Genomic DNA, 7,346 nt, shown 5'->3' with positions numbered 1-7,346 from the left:
TACCAGTCAAAATAAACGGTCTCCTTAGGTCTCCGGGGCACGGTTAAGGTAATAATTGAGAGAAAGAAGCCAGAGGCCTGCTGCAACACAAAGGCACTGGGAATCTTTTAAAATGTCAGGCTGGGCTTGGCTGCTGGGCCCTCATTAAACGGCATAATTGAAGCATTGAGAAGGCAAACAGACCTGGAGGTTCTGTGAGGGCTTCTCAAATACCCGGTCGATTTGGACAGGGACACTGCTGGAGCGTTAAAAATAAGCAGGGACGTTATCGGGAAGCTGCGTAGTGCAGAAAAAAAATGGCAACCGGAGAAGGAGTCAGGGACCCAAGGCAGACATGGATTCTGTCAGGCAGCTAGTTCTGACGAGCTCCCAGCACTGTAAGCTCTGCTTCCCCCTGTTGAAGTGACCTCATTTACCTGGCAGACTTTCTTCTTTTATTTCCTTCGCATCCACTGTTTCCAGAGCCTGGGAGCTTCAATCCCACTTCCTTATTCCAGCACCCATTTTTAGCCTGGAAGCGGTCGCCCTGGAGACTGAACAGGGGGAATGGCAGACTTATATTCTGCTAACAACCAACAAGTAACCACAAACAAACACATTGGAGCCTTTTGTTTTGATGGGGACAATGGAGGAAATAACCCAAATGCTATGGCAGAAAGCTGGTTGTGGGAGGGGAACAGGTCTGCAAGAGAGAGGAAGCCTGCTGGGGTTGCATTTAAATTATCTTTCACTAAGGATACTGAGGCACCCAAAATATGGGATGTATCTCCTGACTGTGTGTGTGTGTGTGTGTGTGTGAGTGTGTACGCGCGAGGTCGGAAGAGGATATTGGATCCCCTGGAGTTGGAGTTCCAAATTCGGGTCCTCTGCAAGGGCAGTACTTGCTCTTAATTAAAGAGCCATCTCTCTGGCCCCACGGGATTCTTAACGAAAGGTGATAAATGAGAGGAAGGCCCTGCTTTCACAGAGAGCTCATATGTTGGAGAGGAGTATAGAGAAAAATAAGTGAGATTATAACTTTCGCAGAGGAGTAAGACAAAGTTGGTTGAGTGTAGAGTGACTGCGGAGCCGGTAGAAGGGGCTGTGGGAGGAGCCGAAGGGGCTGTGGGAGGAGCCGAAGGGGCTGTGGGAGGAGCCGAAGGCAGCAAGGAGGATATGGCCGAATAAGCAGACATGAAACGTTCTTTTGACCCACATGGGCATCCTCCCTATTCATGGCACAAATCACAATGGCTTGGAAGCCCTCTCTGATTACGTGGACCATCCCAACTTCTTCTTCAGGCTTTTTACTGGGAGGGCCCATAATGTTCTGCACCTTGGGTCTTTCTGGCGGTTGTCCTTCTTGGGAGCCTGGGTGTCAGGCACTCTGTTGGATACAGAGAGCCTCATTTTTAGACCTGCTGGTCTTTCCCTGATGATGGCGTCTATGAGGATGGGAAGTTGTTTGTAGAAGAAGGTTGGTGTCTAGCAAAATACAGCTCATGCGCAGAAGCGGCACTGGCAGAAGCTGCAGGGGACCTCAGCCCCTCATTCCCCTGCCTTGGGGAGACAAAAAAAACAAAAAAAAACGTGCTAGAAGGAGAACTGGATTACTTGTTCGAAACAAAAATTCGGAGTGCCTGCTGTGTGCTAGAGTGAGGGCTAGCAGGGGCTAGCGCTACTCCCAGGGCCAATGAAAACCCAGCCTTGGCCCCGAAGCGCTCACTGATCTTAGAGTTTAGTGGGCATTTAATAGCAAGGTAGGCGTCTGGATGCCATTCCCAGAGCTCCGGGAGGCATTTGAGTCACCCAGGAGGCCTTCTGTGATGAGTTACAGCAAACTAACCCACGCCGGCTTGTGCAGTAAAGAGAGTTTATTGGCTCCCTATAGCTATGAGCTTGGAAGGTGGGCGGGCTTCAGATGTCGAGCCCTTGAGGCTCCTGCCACGAGTCTCGGATCCTCTTGCTCTGTCCTCCTCCCGAAGGCAGACATGTTCCATTCTCACCACAGTGTCCCTCCAGGTCACGACACAGATGCCAGCAGGCAAGCCACGGTGTCTCACTCACACGGCTGGGTGAATAAGACCAAGGGCATCACCACTGGCAGCCTGAAGAGTCAGGCTGGGGCTCATCTGATGGCCTCTCCTCACACCCACCTCATCCCAGTGACCAACAGCATGCAAAAGCTGAATTCCAATCCCTGTAGCAGAGCCAAGGACACCAGTGGACTCGGTGAACTTGGCTTACCTCCAGAGCAAGGGTTGAGAGAGATCTGAATATCAGCCAGAGGAAGCAGGAATAATGCCAGCTGCAAGTACAAAATGGATGTGATTGGAGTTGCTTATTCCAAGACGGTTGCCCTAGAGAAAAGATCAGAGGTGTAGGGGACAAGTGGTTTTTCATTACCCAGGGAAAGGAAGTAGCGGCTGGACCCTGGGGTGGGGTTAAGGGTCCCGGACTACAAAACAAAGAGGCATGGGTGTGAACACCTCTCTGATGTCCCTTGTCAGTAGTGGCAGCCCTTCAACTTCTCTATTGATTGTTTTAAAACATTGGTAACTGGCTGTAGGATTCTTAGTCCTCTGGATTAGACAGGACCCGTTAGCTGTGCCCTCAACACAAGGCATTATTACTGCTCACTGTAGCATTCAAGCTCCTCCATCAGTTGGGACCACATGGCGCTAAGCGCCAGATCTCTCCTCAGCTGACAGAGTGCTCTTCCCGTCATAGGCAGAGCTCTCCAAAGCCAGAAACCCATTCCTCTATAGCCAGTTTTGAAATCTGTGGTTTTTGTTCCCAGGGAATTTTGTTCCTGGTCCCATCAGTCAATGTCTAGACTTTGAACCGTACAGGGGACAGTTTGCCGTATTTTCAGTTCACAAATATTGACAAAAGAATGAAGCTTAGCTCAGTGAATCTGAGTGACTAAAAAGAAAGAAAAACACACACATTTGCTCCAAAGTCCAGGAACTTTCTGTTGAACTGAGGTGTTTCCCACTCTTCAACCCCTCTTGCCAGAGTTCTGGACCCAGGAAAACCCCCTGCTTATTACAACGTCATGACAAAACGATGTCAATTGAGTCAGAGGGGCCGATGTTTGCCCACACAATAATGATTTTGTACAACAGACGAAGTCCTTCGGTCCTCAAGGGAAATATAATTTCCTGACCCCAGGGGAGTCCATGGTAAGCAGAGATGTCATAGAGGACGTGTGTGGAGGACCTGGGAGAGAGAAGTTGTTCTGGAGCTTGGGGTCTACTTCAGGTTTTAATTAGGTTTCAACCAGGATGATGGGAGTATATGAGTTTGATCATTGCTTTGACTTCAGTTTGAATCTCATCTCTCCATTCACCAATTGGAAAATTGGGGGGGGAAAGTCATTCATTAATCCATCTGTCCATCTTTCCCCCCTCCCATTCTCCCTAGATATGGACCTTCCATGATAGGCAGTCACTTTGTTACTGAGTAACACCCTTATTCCCTTCTCACTTTTTATTTTGAGACAAAGTTTCATTAAGCTCTCCTGGCCTCAGCCTCACCCTGTAGCTGGGGTTACAGCAAGTGCCACCGGGCCCAGCTGTGCATTCATTCAAATAGAGCAGACAATGGATACAAATTATAGTATGGACTTCTAAAGGTCTCTATTTTGTGATGGATAGATAGAGGTATCTCAAGCTCCTAACATCTTCTCTGGTCATTGTTGCATAGACACACATACATCTGCATACAATATGCAACCTACTGAGTCAGTTTAGTGTTGCTGGTAGGGAAATGTGCACAGGCAGACAGACCACTGGGGCCTATATACCCTGTCAGTGCACTTGTCCCTGGAGATGGCGGATTCTTTCAGCAGCCATTGATTGCCTGTAGTGCCTCATCTAGGGTTGAGGCCTTGTGAAGCTTCCCCTACCACAGCTGACATGTCAACTGGTATTATCAATAGTCAGGAATTATTTGGGTAGCCATACGGTTGAGTTTTCATGCATACGTCTGATCTTAAGATGTTAAGGAACTTGTCCAAGTCACCACAGCAGAATTCAAGCCCAGGTCTGTCTCCAAACCTAAAAATTGTGCTGTCCAGATTTCCATCACCTTTGCTTCAGACTGCTTGTCTCAGTCAACTCCAGCAAGCTGTTGCTTCTCACCTTTAAATCAAGACCATTGGAGTTCTATCTACCCTGAGGTGTTTGTTTATTTTTTGTCTTGATTTGTTTTGAGACACAGTCTCACTCTGTAGCCCTGGGTAGCCTAGCACTCACTCTGTAGACCAGGCTGGCATCGAACTCACAGAGTTCCTGTAAGTGCTGGGAGTAAAAGTGTGCACCACCACGTCCAGAAATTCTAAAGAATTTAGGTGAAGCGATAAATGCAGACTGAAATAAGTTGTTGGGGTTATAGTTGACATCTCTCTTCACCTGTCAAAATTCCAGCTCTTGTCTCTCTGGGATTTTAATAAGGTCAATTTACTTTTTTTCTTTTAGCATCTTAACTCATGTGTTTATTTATTGGTTTAGGGTTGAGGCCTAGGTGCAGTGAGCTTGGCACTCGTGTGGAGGTTAGAGGGCGTTTCCAGGAGTCTGTTCTCTCCTTCCATCATGTCTGTTCCAGAAATCACGCTAGGTTGTTAATCTAGGCCGCAAGTGCCTTTACACACTGAACCATCTCCCTGGTCCTGCTAAGGTCATTTTCACTGTTAGGAGGAAGCCTTTCTCAGCACCTCCTTCCCCAACAGACTGTTTGATCGCTTTATTTTATCCTTAAGTCTTCCACTACCTTGAAAACACCCTAAGGGAGAAGCCAGTTTCTTATCATTCTAATTGTCTCAGTACTTAGCTGGGGGGTGGGGTGGGTAATAGACATTAATTAAATTTTGGTTGGATGAATGAAGGAGGCAGGATTGCCTTAGTCACAAGGATAGGTCTGTTTGATTTGCTAACAAGTGCACGTGGAGATAACACTTAATGTTCGAGAGTTATCTCATTCCAGCATTGTTTTTGTTTATTCTGGCAATTGAACCCAGAGTCCTGCACACCGAGCACACACCCTGCCCCTCAGCCACCTCTACAGTCTTTCTCCGTGCCGCTTTTGCAGCAGAGCTTTCTCCTTCCTTCCCGAGGAACCATAAAGATCCCAGGCATCTGCCTTCTAGCGCTGCGGAGGCAAGGCTACCCAGCATGCCCTGTGTGACTCAGTAGCCTTCTCCGTAGCTGCTCCTCTCCAGGCCTCTTGGCACAAATTACCCGCTCCTTCCAGCCTGCTTTTATCATCATAGCCTTGAGATCTCATCAAACTCCCGGCCCTATCTCAAACCAGTGCTTAAGGGACTCGCTTCCCTCAGAAGATACAATGTAATTTTCCTAAACATGGCTCATTCCTGCCCTTACAAATGTCAGATACGGAACCAGCATTTAACAAGATGTATCAGAGGACAGAACCTACAGCAAGGACTGTGGACAATCCTATTTGCCCCTCCCCACCCCCACCGTGGCTTTGTGGAATTACTCTCCCAAAATATTCCTAATGCTTTATTTACTTTGACTTCAGATTTATTTTGGGCTGAACTTTCCTGAAGCTGAGTCTTAGGATGTGAGTCTCATCCTGCTGGTATCCTGCCACACGGCTGTGTGACTGCTGCTCTTCCAGGGACGCCACAGGGCCCAGAGGATGTCGACCTCTCTGTATGGCGCAGACAGGGATGACCAGCTTACAGCTCAGATGGAAATGTGCCCCAGAGGAAAGCCTGCGTGGCCTAGTCGTCAAAACTATGAACAACAGCCGAAGTAAAGCTTGTCAATTTCATCAATTATGTGTGCCAAGGACTGACGTGGCTCAGAGTTTCCAAAGTCTGAGTGATTTGTGACCATTAGTAACTCAGACACTGGGAGATTCAAGCGGTCAGCCAGTGCTGGGAATTTTCTCATTTCAGGAAATCTTGGCAGTGAGGCAGGCGTGCTAGAACCTCAGCAACTGGAGTGCTGGGAGGCAGAAAATCAGACAGGCAGGAAGTGAGTGTGGGAACAGACAGAAACATGACGTGCCGTGTGAGCTTTCACGCTGGACAGCTCTATGTGGAGTTCTTCCTCTCCAGCAACAGTTTCCTTGCTGACAAGTAGAGACGGTAAGAACTGTCGCTGGACAGTCTGCCGTGCCTGGTACAAGCCATGGGCTCTGAATACCAGGTCTCATCCCCTTCTCAACCCGTGTCTCGGGGAGGCAAACTGAGACTTAACTAGTCCAGGCTGGGTCTGGTTTGGTGGACCTGAGATTGTTACTGAATCGTCAAAGCTAGGACTTGGAGTTCGAGGACTCTGAGGGGTGTGGTAAAGGACTCTTCAAAGTCAGCAACTGTACAAAATGTTTTGGATTCAGGCTGGGTCATATTATAACATGGAGCTGCTGTTCTCACAGTATGGCCTGTGGTCCATGGAGGGACCCAGAAAACTTCTATGAGTCCATCACTGATCAGCAACTCATACAACTCCTATTTGCACTTTTTTTGGGGGAGGGAGGAAGGTGATGTTTGAAGTGATATTGTAAAAACAACCAAAGGTAAAACCATTACGTTTAGTTTGAATCAAAGTAATGGTATTATCCTGGAGAGTTGGTTAAGGGTGTGTTCTTGCTTTACCAGAGAGTTCGAGTTTGGATCCTAGCACCTATGTTGGGTTACTCACAACCATCTGTAACTGCAGTTCCAGGGGATCTGATGCCCTCTGCTGGACTCTGTGGGCACCTGCACTCCTTTATGCACAAACCTACATGCAGAGACACATTTCATGTATAATTTAAAATAGATCTTTTAAAAAATGTACTGGGAGAAAGGTGTTGCCTGCAGGGATAGTTACCAGGTCACCACAATCGCTGAACTGCCACACTGATTTCTGTGACAAAATGGCAAATATATATTTATAATAAAGTATTGACTACAAAAGACAAAAGCTGGGGACATTGCTTGAGTGGAAGTTGATCTTTTTATTTTTAACTAAGTGTCATTTTCCCTTGACAGAATAACTGGTCTAGAGTCACACTGTGTTTATCTGTCCTTGGGTAGTTGGCAGATCATGAGAGAGAGAGAGAGAGAGAGAGGGAGAGAGAGAGAGAGAGAGAGAGGAGAGAGAGGAGAGAGAGAGAGAGAGAGAGAGACTATGAAGGAAGGAGGGTGGCATAATTCGATCTTAAGAGTCTTTTGAAGGTCCATGTGTTAGAGGTTTGATTCCCCAGCCTGGTACCTTCATGAAGTGTGACTTAGCAGGGGTTCATAGAGTCACTGGAGGCCCTTGAAGAGGATGGAGGATCACAACCCTCCTCTCTCCCTCTTTTCCTGACCGAGGTGATTCCTCTGCTTTGCTACACACTCCCCACCATGA

At 47.7% G+C, this 7,346-nt stretch overlaps 1 long non-coding RNA gene across 1 annotated transcript; it reads left to right on the top strand.

The window, feature by feature from the left end:
- Window positions 1-2,961: 2,961 nt before the first annotated feature.
- Window positions 2,962-6,917, top strand: LOC119817390. Its single transcript, XR_005285894.1, has 2 exons — window positions 2,962-3,164; window positions 5,524-6,917. It is a non-coding gene; the product is annotated as an uncharacterized LOC119817390 (long non-coding RNA).
- The last annotated feature ends 429 nt before the right edge of the window (window positions 6,918-7,346 follow it).

The sequence above is a fragment of the Arvicola amphibius genome, chromosome 6 (genome assembly GCF_903992535.2).
Source record: "Arvicola amphibius chromosome 6, mArvAmp1.2, whole genome shotgun sequence".
Lineage (NCBI taxonomy): Eukaryota > Metazoa > Chordata > Mammalia > Rodentia > Cricetidae > Arvicola > Arvicola amphibius.
The sequence above is the reverse complement of the archived record's forward strand: the minus strand, read 5'-3'. Positions and strand labels throughout refer to the sequence as shown.